The 17,149-nt window shown below is 47.3% G+C and overlaps 1 protein-coding gene across 3 annotated transcripts in view; it reads right to left on the reverse strand.

The window, feature by feature from the left end:
• Nucleotides 1-17,149, reverse strand: part of MPP1 (MAGUK p55 scaffold protein 1) — a 180,244-nt gene that overhangs the window by 71,150 nt on the left and 91,945 nt on the right. The window lies entirely within an intron of this gene.

Consider the following 17,149-nt stretch of genomic DNA (forward strand, 5'->3'; position numbering starts at 1 on the left):
AGGTCATTTTATGTATCAGAAGCATGGCATAAGCGCCATATTGTATCTAGATTTATGGGTAGAGTATACCAAAGGTTCGGAAGAAAAGTATAGATGGCCCGTATCAGGTACGTGGGATGCCGAGTGCATCATGAGAGTAGAAGAGGCATTATGGAAAAAGTAAGCCAGACAGTCACAGAAAGATGCCATCGAGTTATGGCGCAAAGAATCCCATAAAAGAACCGAAAAGGAAATCAGAAAGTCAGAATTAAGTAGAGAATCCTTAGAGCGAGCCCAAGAAAAAGAATTAATCGAGATAGGTGAACGAGTTAAAACCGAACAGTCAGACAGACAGAGGAACGCCCTCATTAAGGGTATGTATCCTCTTCTTGCCGAGGGCTTGCCAAAAGCGACCCCGGAGGCATCCAGTAATTTTCCGCCACCCTTAGTTCCGATCAAGCTACGTCACAAACCGACCGCAGCTGATATTTTCATTTCGTCCTATTTGGACGACACAGTCCCGGAATATGCAAATCCCGCTCCGCCAGTCCCTGTAAATCAGGCACTTCCTGCTCCTCCAGACACCGGGGCACCCCTTGCAGTACCTGCTACGGTCCCCCAGGTCCAGCCCGCCATACAAGTTCAGCCCGCATTTCAATTTCCCGCCGCACTAGTACGAAGAGTGTCAGTCGACGGTTCCAGTTTAGGGGCCGCAGGAGGAGGTCCTCCTCAGACCCCGCCGCCAAATAGACGTCCAGGAGCAGTCGAGTTACATGAACGTGCGTTACAGCGTACGCCTAAATATCAGTCCATTGCAGAAATCAGGCGAGCTCTTACTGAATGCTGTTATGATCCAGTTCCAGGCGAGGATGGTATGGTTATATTTTCCGTGCGTGTTAGGCAGGTGTCAGAGTACTTGGTCACTTTACCGAATATGAAGGAAGATCTAGACAGAATATATCGTTTCATCCGTACAGGGGATGATCCAGAAAGTATTAGTGACGTCATGTCTCAAAGGAAAGTTGAGATCCAGCTCATGATATTAAAGTTTCTGATTAATTGTCTAATAAGGGAACAAGATTATCCGACCAAAGATCAAGTCGAAATGAAAGCCCTGACAAGGTGGAGTGATAATATAGCAGAGGGTAAGCACAAGACCATCAGTAGTATAGAGAGTATGTACAAGAAAATTCGTAAGGAAATAATAAGGTTACATGATCAACGTAAAGCAGCACAAGTAAGCGAGAAAGAAAATGACTCTGCGGAAGAGGTAGAGGACGAGAATCCCGCCAGAATAGCGTATGTAGGAAAATCTAGATTTCCAGATCGCCATTTACGCCTAGAACACAAGTCTACTTTCCATCGTCCAACACCAGAACAAGGTTCTCTAGAACAAGTATTTCAAGCTACCGATCACATTCTAAAATCACGAATCGGTTATAGTGAGTTAAGTACTATGCATGAACAAGAACTAGTCCGATCAGCAGTCCGATGGATTACTGATTCTACCACTTTTCCAGACGAAATAGTGGCACAAATGTTTCTGAAATTGCCCCCAGCCGAGCAACGACTGGTGGGTATGTATATGATCCAGCACCTCATTACATTGTATGAGGGTCAACATTCTGATCCAGGTCCGTTACACGATGTCCTGAACGAGTTACTCCAGTATAAATGGAAAGGTTTAGGTACCGATTTAATTAGTGTCATTCTAGAACAGCGCCACAAATATAGTATGTTTTTGAACCCGCATTTTGTTCATGTCTCACCCCCAGAAAGTAAACCCTTTTACATAGACCGACAAAATCCGTTACGAGAAGTGCATCCAGTTAAGACAGAGGGTGGTGAGATGCAACGAGTGTTTGTTTACACCCCGATCACAAAGATGGAACTCTTAGAGATGAAAAAATTAATTCCCTGTCATGATAAAGATCCAGCAGGGTTCCACCGAGAATTGAAAGACATGCTCCGTATGGGAGAATACACGTATCCAGACATAATTAAAATGTTAAAAGTCCTGTTGCCCGCAGGGGTATATGAGAAACTCAAAGAAAAAGATTGGGAGGTGGGAGAGAAAAAGATCGATTGGGCAGTTCTAGAAGCTGAAGACAAGGCACGAGTACCAGGTACCGGTCTTGGAGATAAATGTAAAGAATTACCAGAATTATTAATACAAGTTTTGCCCAGATTATTAACAACTAAAAAGGAAGACTGGGATGCAATCTCAGCCTGTAAACAGAAACAAGACGAAGACTCTAGTGATTTTTATTCTAGATTTGAGAAATGTTTTAGCATCAACAGTGGCCTCAAGACAAGTAGCGAGTCATACCCTCACCTTTTTGTTACTAAATTAGTCGAGAATTCAAGTCCACCAATTAAAAACCGAGTTTTGAAAGTCGAAAGTACCTGGCAAGCTAATACCCCGTCCCAGATGTTACAGATGCTTCAATACCACCAGAATAGAATCAGAGAAGAGCAAGAACACGAGAGAAAGCGTATGAAAGACACGAAAATGAAAGTACTAGTTGCACAATCTGTTCCTCAAGACAGTCAGAAGAGGGGTCCGAATCAAGCCAGTCATCCTGCAGCTCCCGTTAAAGGAAACTGCAATTATTGTAAACAGCCAGGTCATTTTATAAACGAGTGTGCAGTTCTGAAACACAACATAGCTACTGGTAAGACTAAAGAAAGACCACGTCCGCCTAGACAAGAGCAAGTTGCACAGACTCCTCAGCCACAGAATGCACCACAGACAGTTGCAGCACCGCAGCCTATTGCTGCAACACAGCATGTTACACAGCAGATGTACCAGTATGCACAGTCCGAGTATCCAGAGTATCAGCCATATTCATGAAACAGCCTAGAGAGGGAGGTAGGCTTGCCTCTCATCGAGATACCTGTAGATCAAGAAGGTCCCTATGTCCACAGTCAAGTATTAGGGAAAGACAGAAAGTTTCTGATTGATACAGGGGCAAGTAGGACCACTATAAGTCACGCCGAAGTTCCAGGGGCACCACTCTCAGGCTCTAGAAATGTTTCCCTTGGATTTTCAGGAAAACCTATTGTAAATGAAATATCTAAGCCAATTACTCTAGAAGTAGGTCCATTGTCCCGCACTACTGATCTGTTACTTACGAAGTCATGTCCAGAGAATTTGTTAGGCATTAAAACACTGAAAGAGTTAGGTGCAGTTATATGCTGCTCCCCAGAGGGAATACGATTGTTCCTACGCGACTTCAAGGGTCACTATGTATTACGAGATTTTGATCCCAGATTGTCTAATGTTCCGCAGCATCTATGGGCGCAAGGTCCAACTGACGTTGGTTTTATGCAAATCACTCCCCATCGTGTGACTATCAAGCCAGGTGTAGTGTTACCACGAATCAGACAGTACAGATTGCCACCAGAGGCTGTAGCAGCCTTATCCAAAATTATTGACGAGCTCATGGCTCAAGGAGTAATTGTAGAAACTGACTCCAATATATGTAATTCTCCGATCATTCCTGTCATGAAACGTACTGATCCGAATGCACCTCCAGTATATCGATTAGTGATTGACCTTCGAGAACTTAATAAATGTATTATTTCCCAGTACCCGGTTGTCCCAGATATCTCATGCCTATTGACAGCCATTGATTCCGAAGCTTCATTTTTCAGTGTCATAGACCTCAAGAATGCGTTTTTCAGTGTCCCCATTCATCCAGACAGCCAGTTTCTTTTTGGATTTTGTTTAAATGGAAGGAGCTATATGTTCACACGCGCTCCTCAAGGTTTCACAGAAAGTCCTAGTATTTACAGTCAAGCACTCAAGAGACAACTAGACAACATTCACATGCCAACTGACACTGCCCTGCTCCAGTATGTCGATGATCTACTGATCACAGCCCGTTCTGAACGTGCTTGCGAGCAAGCCTCACTTACAGTCTTGTATTTCCTAGCCGAGATGGGACACAAGGTGTCCCCTTCTAAGCTTCAATTCTGTGTCCAGCAAGTGGTCTACTTAGGACACTTACTGTCCAAGAGGGGTAGGCAGTTGACACCAGACCGTATCCAGTTAATAGCGAGTCTTCCTCAGCCAAGGACCCAGAAGGAGGTACGTGCTTTTATTGGCCTTACTTCTTATTGCAGACAATGGATTCCTCAGTATGCATTTCTAGCTAAACCACTGATACAGTTAACGACACAGGAGGCAGCCGTATCGACTGTCCTCCCTTGGACATCTGAACATACACTTAGTTTCAATGAGTTAAAGAAAGCTTTATGCCAAGCTCCAGTTCTAGCTACACCGAACTACAGTAAGTCTTTTACACTTTTCGTTACTGAACGTGAAGGTACAGCATTATCTGTCCTCACACAAGATCAAGCAGGACAATACAAGCCTTGTGCTTATTTTTCGAGCACATTAGATCCTGTAGCCCAGGCTCTGCCTACGTGCCTCAAGTCAGTTGCAGCCACAGCACTAGCTATCAGACAAAGTGATTCCATAGTATTAGGACACTCCCTGACAGTACAAGTTCCACACTCCGTGGAAGTTCTTTTAAACCGAACACAAACTCAGCACTTGACAATTGCACGTTTAACAGGTTATGAATTGACACTGTTCCAGCCACACATAGAAATCAGACGCTGCAACGTTTTAAATCCTGCTACATTGTTACCATCAGTTACTTCGAATTCTGCCACACACGACTGTATGGAAGTAGTCAACATTACGACAAAACCAAGACAAGATCTGACAGATATCCCATTACCAGACCCCGACCTCACACTTTATGTGGATGGTTCATGCATGAGAACTAGTACAGGAGAACTAGTCGCCGCGTATGCAGTGACTACTGACACTGAAGTTATTGAAACACACCGTATTGACACCCTGTCTGCTCAAGCAGCAGAGCTAGTTGCTCTGACGCAAGCCTGCATACACGCTAAGAACCTGAAGGTTAATGTTTACACAGATTCACGTTACGCATTTGGAGTCGTACACGACTTTGGAGTGCTCTGGCAGGAGAGAGGTTTCATGACTTCTCATGGAACCAAGATTCAGCATGGTCTCCTTATTCAGGCTCTGTTAGATGCTATACATTTACCGACGTCTATTGCTGTCATGAAGTGCAAGGCACATACGAAAGTTACTGACATTATTTCCCAGGGTAATGATCTAGCAGATCGCACAGCCAAGCTTACAGCACAGACTCCAGACATTTCAGTTAATCCGACACAGACACACACTCCAGATCCGACTACATGTATGACAGTTAAAGACCCTACTCAAGATGTCATAGACATCCAGTTGCATGCTACCCCCGATGAAATCAAGAAATGGTCCGAACAAGGAGGGGTCCAGACAGATCAGGGATGGTTAACGAAGGGTAGAGCCACATGGTTTCTCCCCGACTCTATGGTTCAAGTCATTGTTAATACCGCACATAGTCCAGCACATTTAGGAGAAAAAGCAATGTTAGACAGTATCCAGAATATTTGGTTTAACAAACATTTACGAGCTGCAGCCAAGCAGAAAGTCCGTACCTGTATGATATGTTGTCAGTTCAATCCAGGTAAAAGTGTCCCGGTGGAACAAGGTGGATTCCAGCCCCCTGACCACCCTTTTGAAGTCCTCCAAATGGATTATATTCAGATGGAGCGATGTCGAGGTTTCAAGTATGTCCTTGTATTTGTATGCGCTTTGTCCAGGTGGACGGAGGCATATCCAGTTCCAGATTACACAGCCGCGACCACTGCCAAGCAGTTGGTTCGTGAGTTCTTCCCCCGTTACGGACTCCCTAGAGTCGTGTATTCTGACAACGGCCAGCCATTCTCATCTGAACTCATGAAGCATGTTTCCCTTCTGTTAGGGTACCAGTGGAAGTTCCATTGTGTACGCCATCCTGAAGCAGCCGGTCTCGTAGAGAGACATAACCAGACTTTGAAAATCCGCATTGCAAAAGTTTGTCAAGAGAAAGGTGTGGACTGGCTAATAGCTCTGCCAGTTGCTCTGTTTTACATGCGCATGGTCGCACATTCCAGAACAGGTCTGTCCCCGTACGAGGTCGTTTTCGGCCGCCCCCCTAACATGTGGGGTACTCCTAGACCTCGAAGTATTACAGATGTTTCAAGTAATATGCTGACAGATTACCTAGCTTCCTTGATGTCTGCCCTCAACTCTTGTCGTTCACAGGTTGCCGCCGCATTTCCAGACAATACCGAGGTGGCACCGCATGAAATCGTTCCCGGATCCATGGTCCTAGTGCGAAATTTCGACCGTTCAAGTCCGCTGGAGCCTCGCTGGAAGGAGCCCCGACAGGTCCTCCTGGCCACCCGCACAGCCGTGAAGTTGGAGGGACGCAAAGGCTGGGTACATCTTTCGCACATCAAAAAGTTTTATGGATTGAAACCAGTTTCAAAGAACATTTCCGAGGATTTAAAGGACTGCCAAAGTACTATTCTTAAGGACTGTCCCGCAAAAGACAATGATATTGCACCCTCCCTGTTAGAGACAACTCCGCAACAGGAGTATAAGAAAAGGTTAAGGTCTAGTAAAATAAGTCAGCCAGTTTGATTGTCTAAGTCCTCCCCTAGGTGAAACGGTTAGACCGGTTTCTGACATGTATAAAATAGACCCCCATAGTGAGAGAGTTAGTCAAAACTCAATCCGATGTATCGTTTTTCTAAGTTTCATATCGTTTCTCAGCATTATGATTTCCTGCACCAGTTATGCATTTTACCTGTATTTTCCAGTCTCACATGTAAATAAGTCCTCTAATGCTACAGTAGAGCACACGTTTAGTGATCTGCCTCCTCATGAACTCTCTTACCGCCTCACTATGCGCAACAATTCTTTTATCCGCATGTTACATTATTCACACCAGACCAGCAATGCCACTAATTGTTGGATATGTGGTCGACTTCCCCCTTTCCAGACACCGAAGGGAGTTCTGCCACTCTTTCCGTATCCCTTTTCACATAATGGTTCGTGTGGAGCATGGTCCACGTTAACGTCATCCTCAACAGATATGTCTTTTCTTAACAGTACATGTTTTCCAGACAAGCAAGGTCTTCCCCACAGAACAGGGTTAGATCTAGAAAACGAAGTTTACAATTTAGGTAATTATTCTTCGAATTTCATGGTCCTGAATGTTCAGTCTGATTCTACTCCAGACTTACCTGCTATTTCAGTACTACCAGTCAAAGGCGAATTATGTGTTAGAAATTATGGTTCCGTACATGTAGGACACAGTGATTGTACTACTATTGTCAAATATAGTGACAGTGGGAAATCTATTTTCAAAGCTTCACATCATTCTTATTTTATTTGTGGTCAGACCGCATATGTTCGTCTGCCCCTCGATTGGGAGGGAACCTGTTACATTGCCTTCCTACTGCCACCTGTTTTCCTAGCTCCATCTGATTATCATAGAAACACACATCTAGTACACATTAGACATAGAAGGGAGTCCCCCATTGTCGATTATACTGAAACTGCTCTAGAACAGTATACAGATTTCAATAGAGGTTTCTTCTTCTTTATAGGACCTATCCAGAATAGTAAGCTAATTCGTAGGTTAACCAGAACCCTTGAAGCAGTAGTTAATGAGACTGCCTCTGCCCTAGGTAACTTGACTGAAGAGCAATCTGCTATGAGATTTGTCGTTTTACAGAATCGTCTCGTCCTTGACGTCATACTGGCTGATAGGGGCGGGGCATGTAGAGTCATCGGATCTAGTTGCTGCATTTTCATTCCAAATAACGCGCCGTCTGTTTATTCAGCTATAACCAGACTCCATAAAATTGCCCATCTGTTACACCAAGATCCAGGCACCTGGACATGGTCCGGTTGGTTCTGGAATATAATTTCCGCCTGGGGATGGAAAGTATTGTCCTTTCTAGGTATTGCAGTAGCGATCATATTCAGCTGCTGCCTCTGTATACAATGTGGCCCTGCGATTTGCGGCATTTGTGCTACCTCTTGTATTCCTAGTCCCAAGCCCCGTTCTAAATCCCGTTCCAAGAAACGTCGAGACGAGCAAATGATACTGTATGAAATGATAGATGGTATCATGAATATTGATGTTTCCTGATGGAAACGTAGTGACAAGGAGGGAATGTGGAAAAGTAAATTTTGCCATGTTCTGTGTCCCTACGCGTCCTCCATCATATGTTATGTGTGCATGATTAATATGCATATGTATTCCCCATGTTCGATTAAAGACGCAATTATAGTTGTGTCCACCTCTAGTATGCCAGTTTCCAGTTCTCGTGAATACTACGAATATCAGGCCTATGTAAAGTTACGTTGCCACGTTTCCCAGTGTGCACGTTATTTCATTGTAAAGTTCCCGTTTCTAGGCCTCAAAAGGGCCTGGACACCAGATTCAGCTCCTGTCTCCTGAGCCCTCGCTGAGGAGCGATACAGCCCCCACCTGTATCCCTGACCCTTCACTTACTTCCTGCCTCGCAGTGCCCGGTTCAGCCTGGCTCTGCCTCTGAGTCTGCCAAGAGTATGTTATGGTTCCAGTTATCAGTTCAGTCCTCCTTCTCTGCATTCCTAAAGCTACTGAATCGCATCAATAGTATCCGTCATTGTCTAGCCTTTACGTCTCCATGTAAGAGAAATACTGTATTAATGGTCATTTAATATTCCTCATCACGCACTACATGTAGAATAATGCATGCTCCAGTCTTAGAGTCTGTTAGCCTTTACCCCGATAGCTTTTGGATTCTATCAACATGTTCTCTAAACATCAGATACTAGATACTGCTTAGGTACATGTCGCCCTGACTCTCCAGACTTCAGTCTCTGCTCCTAGCACAGAGTTCGCAGCCCCCAGCTTCTCCTAGTAACACGTCATTGCCAGTTTGCGCGCACCATCAGGTTAGAGGTCCCGGCTCCTTAGGTAGCCCCCTCCATGTTTCCGCCCCATTCATGACATATTCTGTTACGTTTGCATCACATGTCTATGTATACGCCCTGTTACACCTACTTTCACCCTTATCTTTCGCGACTGCTACGCGTCACACCCTTTGCTCCACCCACTGCTCCGCCTATCATATGTACTGTAATGCAACTGTTTTACTATATATGCTTGTGCATTGTTATTAAATGCGAGCGCGCTCATCCTAGATCCAGCCCCGGCAGCTGCCGGGCCCTGCCATCCTATTCCTATGCAGGTTGTCCTGTTCCTGTCCTTTATGCTGTAATAAACCTGCAAACTCCTACTACCTCGAATCTTGACTCTTATTTATTGAGCTATCTGTTATTGCTATGCCTAGACAAAAATAGATCCGGTATTATTTATTTATATACCACACTTTGAAGACTGTCTTTACGGGATTTCAGGGTCTTTTTATATATCGATCTGCATTGGGCAATTCGTGTGTTGTCCCTGGGGCACTGTTTTAGGCTATATTTAAGATTGAATATGCTACTTACCAGTATGCATCTGTTCTTGGCATGTAGGGCTGCTAACATTCATATCTTTTGCATTAGATCGCCGCCTAGTGTTGGGTCCGGATGATCGCACATTGTTGTTCTGGAAGAGTCCTCGAAGTATCCTGAGATAGGTGGCTCCTCCCCTGGACTACAGTGCGCATGGGCATCGGCTCCATCCCCAGATTGTTTTTAGCCATTGTGGCAGAGATGGAGTGAAAAGTGTAAAGGATGTCCATGCTAATGATTGAATGCAAGAGTATGTCTGCAGCTGCGACAGGCACCGGGGAGGAGGGTGGGTGATATGAATGTTAGCAGCCCTACATGCCAAGAACAGATGCATACTGGTAAGTAGCATATTCAGTTCGAGGCATGTGGGCTGCTAAATTCATATCTTTTGCATAGAATATATAGCAGTCCCTCCATCAGCGGCGGTTGCCCGTGCCAGCTGCAGAAACCTGAAAAAGTGTTTTGAGAACAGCCTGTCCAACAGCTGCTTGCTGCTTGGAATGCACATCAACACAGTAGTGTTTTGTAAAGGTATGTGGTGTAACCCATGTGGCTGCTCTGCAAATGTCTTCTAAAGGAATGTTCCCCAGGAAAGCCATGGATGCCCCCAATTTGCGTGTGGAGTGCGCCCTTGGGGGTATTGTTAAGGTGCGTTTAGCCTTTTGATAGCAGATCTGGATGCACTTAACAATCCATCTGGCTATTCCTGCTTTGGAAATAGGGTTGCCCTTGTGCTGTGGCGAGAAGGCAACAAAAAGTTGTTTTGTTTTCCTAAAGTGTTGTGTCCTGTCAATATAGTACATCAACGCCCTCCTAACGTCCAAAGTATGGAGCATTCTTTCCGCCACCGTTTGTGGGTTTTGGAAGAATGCAGGCAAGTCAATAGTTTGGTTGAGATGAAACTGTGACACCACCTTCGGAAGGAATTTGGGGTTAGTACGTAGTACCACCCTATTTGGATGAATTTGTATGAATGGCTCTTGGATTGTGAGCGCTTGCAGCTCACTGACACGCCTCAGTGAAGTGATAGCAATAAGGAAAGCCACTTTCCATGTTAGGAACTGGAGTTCACACGAGTGTAGTGGCTCAAAAGGTGGTCCCATCAGCCTGGTGAGGACCACATTGAGGTTCCACACTGGAGCTGGCGGTGTTCTTGGGGGAATGACTCGTTTCAGACCTTCAAGGAAGGCCTTAATGGCAGGCACTCTGAAGACAGAGAGATGCTGCCTGTTCTGAAGATAAGCTGCTATGGCGGATAGATGTATCCGAATGGAAGTGTACGCTAGATTGCACTTGTAAAGATGTAACAGATAGCAAATGATGTTAGGGATAGATGCATCTAGCGGGTTTATGCTATTGGCTGTACAGTGAAGGACGAAACGCTTCCATTTCGCAGCATAGCATGCTCTGGTAGTCGGCTTCCTTGCCTCTTTGATGATGTCCATGCATTCTGGAGGTAGGTGAAGGTAGCCAAACTCTAGGACTTCAGGAGCCAGATCGCCAGGTTGAGCTGTTGCGGATCTGGATGCTGAATGTCTCCATGGTTCTGCGTCAAAAGTCTGGGCGTTAGGCGCAACCTTTGATGCGGCACCACCGAGAGTTCCAGAAACGTGGTGTACCATGCTTGGCGTGCCCACGTTGGAGCAACTAGGATGGGTGTCATCGAGTGCTGCCTTAGTTTTCTTGCCACAAGCGGTATCAGAGGTGCTGGTGGAAAAGCGTACGCAAATTTGCCTGACCAGTTCATCCATATCGCATTCCCCTGCGACTGTGGGTGAGGGAACCTGGCGGCAAAGTGTTGGCATTTTGCGTTTTCGTTTGTGGCAAACAGGTCTATCTCCGGATGACCCCACTGCTGGAAGTACGGGAGGAGTACTGATGGATGTAACTCCCACTCGTGCATTTGATGGCTGTATCTGCTGAGCAGATCCGCCATCTGATTGTCCTTGCCCGGGAGGTGTTCTGCCATGAGGAAAATGTTCCTCTGAATGGCTCACTTCCACATGCTCTGAGCCAGATGAGACAGCTGCGGCGAGTGGGTGCCTCCCTGCTTTTGAATGTAGTACATCGCGGTCATGTTGCCCGTCCGGACTAGCACGACTTTGTTGCACAGATGTACAATGAAGGACTTGAGCGCCATGAAGATTGCCATCAGTTCCAGATAGTTGATGTGCATCTTCTGTTGCTGCGTCGTCCATAGTCCCTGCACAGTGTAAGTGAGCAGATGAGCTCCCCATCCCTGGAGAGACGCGTCCGTTGTCAGGGTAATCTGTGGTACTGGCTCCTGGAACAGTCGGCCCTTGCAAAGGTTGTGTGGAGTCCACCAATGCAGAGAGGCGTATGCCCGACTGGTAACCAACACTAGGTCTGTTAATTGTCCCTGAGCCTGTGTCCACTGATTTGCTAAGCACTCCTGGAGCGGGCGCATATGTAGCCGTGCGTGAGGGACTATGAAGATGCAGGAGGCCATCATGCCTATCAACTGCATGAACACTCTCGCTGGAAGCGAGTGTTGCGGTCTGAACTTTTGGATTAGAGACTGCATGCTGTCTATCCTGACCTTGTTTGGCTGAGCCATGGCTGTCAGGGTATTTATCGTCGCGCCCAGAAACTGCCGCACATGTGCTGGTTGAAGGTGCGACTTTGGGTAGTTCAGCGAGAAGCCCAGATTGTGAAGGAGGTGAATGGTAGTCGACATGTCCGCGGCGCACTGTTGTTCCGACTTGGCTTGAACGAGCCAGTCGTCTAGGTAGGGGTAGACATGGATGTTCTGCCTCCTGAGGTGCGCCGCTACTGTCGCCAGACACTTGGTAAACACTCTTGGGGCGGTGGTCACTCCGAAGGGTAGGACTTTGAACTGATAATGCCTGCCTTGGATAGTGAACCTGAGATATTTTCTGTGGGACGGGTGTAGTGGTATGTGGAAATAAGCATCCTTGAGGTCTAAGGTTGCTAAGAAGTCCCCTTGGTTCAACAAGGGAAGAATCTGTTGCAGTGTAAGCATATGGAAATGTTCTGATAGTATATACAGGTTGAGGGGACGCAGATCTAGAATGGGTCTGAGAGATCCGTCCTTCTTTGGAATAAGGAAGTACAGGGAATATACCCCTGTGCCTTCCTCCTCCACTGGCACGAGCTCGATTGCGCCTTTTTGCAGCATCACCACTACTTCTTGCTGCAATAAGTGCAAGTGCTCTGCGGACATAGGCCGTTGCCTTGATGGAATGTTGGGTGGAGTGGACTTTAACTCTAGACAATAACCGTACTGGACAAGTTGTCGTACCCACCTGTCTGTGGTGATGTTTGTCCAGACTGGCAGGAACTGCTGGAGTCTCCCCCCGACAGGTGTTAAATGGTCGGGGGCAGTGACAGAGAGTCACTGTTTGCTTGGGGCAGAGGAACGGGAGTTGTTGTTTCCTCTGCCACGTCCTCTGGTGCTGTTTCCTCGATAACCCCCTTTATTCTGTTTGGGGTACGAGGACTGTGCTCCACCTCTAGTGAACTGTGATTGTTGACCCATCTGTCCTCGGGTGACTCCACGTGCACCTGAGCGACGAAAAGTGTTGCCCCGGAATTGTTGTGACTGAAGGGCCCCCATAGACTTAGCTGTTTCGTTGTCTTTCTTAATCTTTTCGAGGGTGGTGTCAACATCAGGACCAAACAGTCTATCAGGATTGACGGGCTGATTGAGTATGGTCGTTTGAATGTCTGGTTTAAACCCTGATATGCGTAGCCACGCTTGTCGTCTCAGCATGACGCTAGTGTTAATAGCCCTAGCTGCTGTGTCTGCGGCATCAAGTGCACACTTTATGGCTGCGTTGGAGATGAGTTTTCCCTCCTCTATAAGCAGTTTGGTACCTTCTTGAAACTGCGAAGGCAGGTGTTGTAAAAGTTGCTCTAGGGTGTCGTAATGCGCCCTATCATAACGTGCCAATAGCGCCTGTGTGTTCGCAATACGCCAGAAATTGGCAGCCTGCGCAGCTACTCTTTTGCCCCCTGCCTCAAGCACTTTAGACTCCTTGTCTGGGGGAGGAGCTTCACCCGTTGTCTGGGAGTTTGCCCTTTTGCGGGCATTTGCGACCACAAGAGAGTCTAGTGGCAACTGTCCCCGAATGTATGCAGGGTCCGCAGGTGCTGGTCTGTATTTCTTCTCGATGCGTGAATTGACCACCCTCGCCCTGGTAGGCTCTTTAAAGATTTCCGCAGCATGCTTAAGGACACCTTTGAGCATAGGAAGTGTCTTGACTGTCCTTTCAGAGACTGAAAAAGTGTCAAACAGAAAATCTTCCTCCACTGGGTCAGCATGCATGTCCACATCATGATAAGCGGCTGCCCGTTCAATGAGTGCATGAAATCCTGCAGAGTCTTCTGTTGGGGATGCACGTGCACTGAAAGGCTGTGGGTCCTGCCCCACATTCTGGATTCCCTGGTCACCTATGTCGTCATAGGAATCCTGTTGTGCATCGGGGTCATTGATGGGGAAAGTGTACTGGTCATCTTGTCCATATTCCTCTCCCTCAGAGTGGTCGGGGGAAGGTGTTGGACTCCTTCTAGGAGGAGGCTGGATAGGTTCAATCAGGGCTGGAGCGTCCTGTGCAGGCCTTTTCTTCTTCAGTGGGATAACATAGGAGTCCACTGGTTGGGAAGTGATCTTCCTCTTGTAAAGGGTCAACTTGCCCGTGTCCGCGTCGATAAAACGCTCAGAATCGTCTCCTGAGTCGAGTTGTCGACTCAATACTCCAGCAGACGTGGACGAGTCCGATGTCTTTGGCGCCGTCTTTGGCGCAAAGGCCTTTGGTGCCTCCTTTGGCGGCAGAATGAAGAGAAGTTTGCCAGCAGGCTTTGCCGGCATGTCCATCGGCTTCTGGTGCGACGGCGCCGGAGCCGACGTCGCAGAGGCCTTATCCCGAATTCTTTGGAGTGAAGTGGCAATGAGGGATGCATCACTCACAGCGGCACTTGGCACCGACGAGGAGGCCTTCACCTTGCCTTCGGTTCCGACGTCCTGTGGGCCCTTTGGAATCTTAGACGTCGATGCTGCAGCCGTAGACACAGAGTCCTTGGACCGATGTGTTGAGCCTCAGCTCTTCGATCCGTGTGATTTTGCAGACTCCGTCTCAACCACGCGTCCGACTAACGACGTCCCAGTCGGTACCGGAGTCTTGTCGCTGACTTTGGTGGACTTTGACGGCGTCGCCCCGGTCGACCCGTGCCGGACGACCTTCTTAGAGGATGCCTCCTCCGCTGACGACTTCGGCACTGTCGAATCGACAGTTTTCTTCGACTTCTGTGGACCGGAGGCCGACGGAGTCGATGAGGTAGCAGGCTTTGGTGTTTTTGGTGGAACGACCGCCATCTTAGGTGCACTCGAATCCGTTAGTTTCGGTTTCGTTTTCGGGTCGGCCATTTTAGGCGTAGTCGATACCGATGGTTTCAGTTTCGGTTTCGATACGGGCTGCGTAGCAAGTATGTCCGTGGCCGGGCCTGAAGGCGGGGCCGTGGCTTGCGGTGCAGGGTCTTGGGTAAGGCCGAGTGGCGATCCCGTGACCCGAGCCTGATCCGCGTAACTTTCGGGGCATAGCTCATCCCCTGAGCTATCTTCCACGGCCCCATAAACTTCTTCGATGTCCCCTACCTCGTCGACGTATTCAAGGCCTTGATCCACGACCCCGTCGTCGTCTTCCGGATCTGCCTCGACCTCCGTCGCGGGCGGTGAGATTTCAAGATGATGGCTTAGGCCCTCTTCTTCCTGGTCGCCGAGGATGTTATCTGGAGCCGGGGCCGCTTGTCTGGCCTCAAGGCGCACCGCGCGCCGAAGCTTGAGTGTCTTCTTCGACCTGAATCTGGAGCAGGCCATGCAGCTGTCCTCGTTATGGTCTGGCGAGAGGCATTTGTTACAGACCGGGTGCACGTCGATATGTGGGTATTTGGACCCACAGACGGGACAGTATTTAAACGGGCTCTGCTCCATGTTGAAAAGTTGTGGTCGTGTTGCGATGAGAAGGCCTCGATGTCCGAAGAGTGATACGACTCCGCAGATTCCGACTCAAAGAGACGGAAGAACTCGAGACCGTACGCAAACAATACAGACGTAATGAAACGAAGGCCTTTTGGCCTTAAAGAAGCTAGTTTTCCCGGTTCCGACAGAGAGACGTCGAGACCGCATCCGAACCCAATGGCGGAAAAAAACAATCTGGGGATGGAGCCGATGCCCATGCGCACTGTAGTCCAGGGGAGGAGCCACCTATCTCAGGATACTTCTAAGACTCTTCCAGGACAACAATGTGCGATCATCCGGACCCAACACTAGGCGGCGATCTAATGCAAAAGATATGAATTTAGCAGCCCACATGCCTCGAACCTTTATGTGCCTTGGTACACTCTTTGTCGAACCAACGAGGTGTAATTGCTGGTTCGCTTCTTTTAGTGGTCTTTAATAGACTGTCGACGAGACGAGCCATCTCTTCGAATGCGGTAACCACCGTTACTCCCTTGTTGTTTTGATCAAGGCATACATTTATAGCGTCAGACCCTGCAGTTACGAAACTTTTATAAAACTTATCTCCATCTATCTTGGACCATCTGAGCCTCCTCCCTTGGTCTACCGCCTTTTCTATCGAGTCTACTCTAAGTCGTGGGTTTTTAAGATTTAAACATTTTAGTTCCACAGCCAAAGGGTTATGGTCGCTAAAAATGCTGTTTTCGATTGCCGCGCTGCTAATCCACTTTCTAAGTGTAGGAGAAACCATAATAAAATCTATGTATGAATGGCAGCCTCTACCTGACGATTCACCTCTGTAAAGAACACTGCATCTTAATGCATCAACCGTCCACAGTCCAGCTTCCTATCCTATTACTCATTGATTTAAATCTTCCCTTTAACCATGGACAGGGCTTCACTGCCTATTAGCCAGGTTTGTGCCTCAGAAATACCACAGCATACCTGCCAAAGTGCTAGGGGTTAGGATCTCACATTAAGTGTGACTCAGTAAATATCACTTAACGACTTCAGTGCCAAAACACTGCTTTACCTTGAAAGAAGAAAAATATAACTAGAAAAGCTAGTACTAGAATCCACATCTAAAACTAAAAGATGCTTTCCTCTTCTGTGACTAAGATATGACCCCAAACCTCTCTTGACGATGTTATCCTATTAGGCAGCGCTTGCGTAAACTCAAGGATTTTTTTAACTTCTCAGGTATGTTTGAGGACTTTCTTCTACAAGATACTCAGACTTGTGCAAGGGATACAGTTGAGGGAGTCTGAACCAAGAGCTTGTGCTTGGCCAACTCTGGCCAACTCAGTAGACCGAACTCTCAACTCTTAATTTCCGGCACGCAAAAACAAGGTTCCTACAGAAATACTCAAGTCCCAAAAACCCCTCTCCATCAACTTGATCTCATCCCAGTAGTGCAGGTCGGTGATCCGGTGCTGACAGGTGTCAAGTCTCGGTCTCCAGTTAGGACATTTTCCCAGACGCAGGAGTCCCCGTCACCCCTTCAGCTGCAGCGACTTTAACACAATCCGGGTCTGGAGTGCCTCACAGAATGTTGCATCTTAGAGTGCCTCGAGGCGTAGACACTGAGGTAAGAACACATCCCACTGGTTCTTCACAATCCCCTCTCAGTGGCTGGCATGTATTGCCTCTCAATCTAGGTTCCAACGTGTCACTGAGGAAACCCTTCTCTCTTGTCTGTTCTTGACGTTTTTCGGACTGTGCGTAGTACTGTTCTTAAG

This window comes from Lissotriton helveticus, chromosome 10, assembly GCF_964261635.1.
Source record: "Lissotriton helveticus chromosome 10, aLisHel1.1, whole genome shotgun sequence".
In the NCBI taxonomy this organism is placed as follows: Eukaryota; Metazoa; Chordata; class Amphibia; order Caudata; family Salamandridae; genus Lissotriton; species Lissotriton helveticus.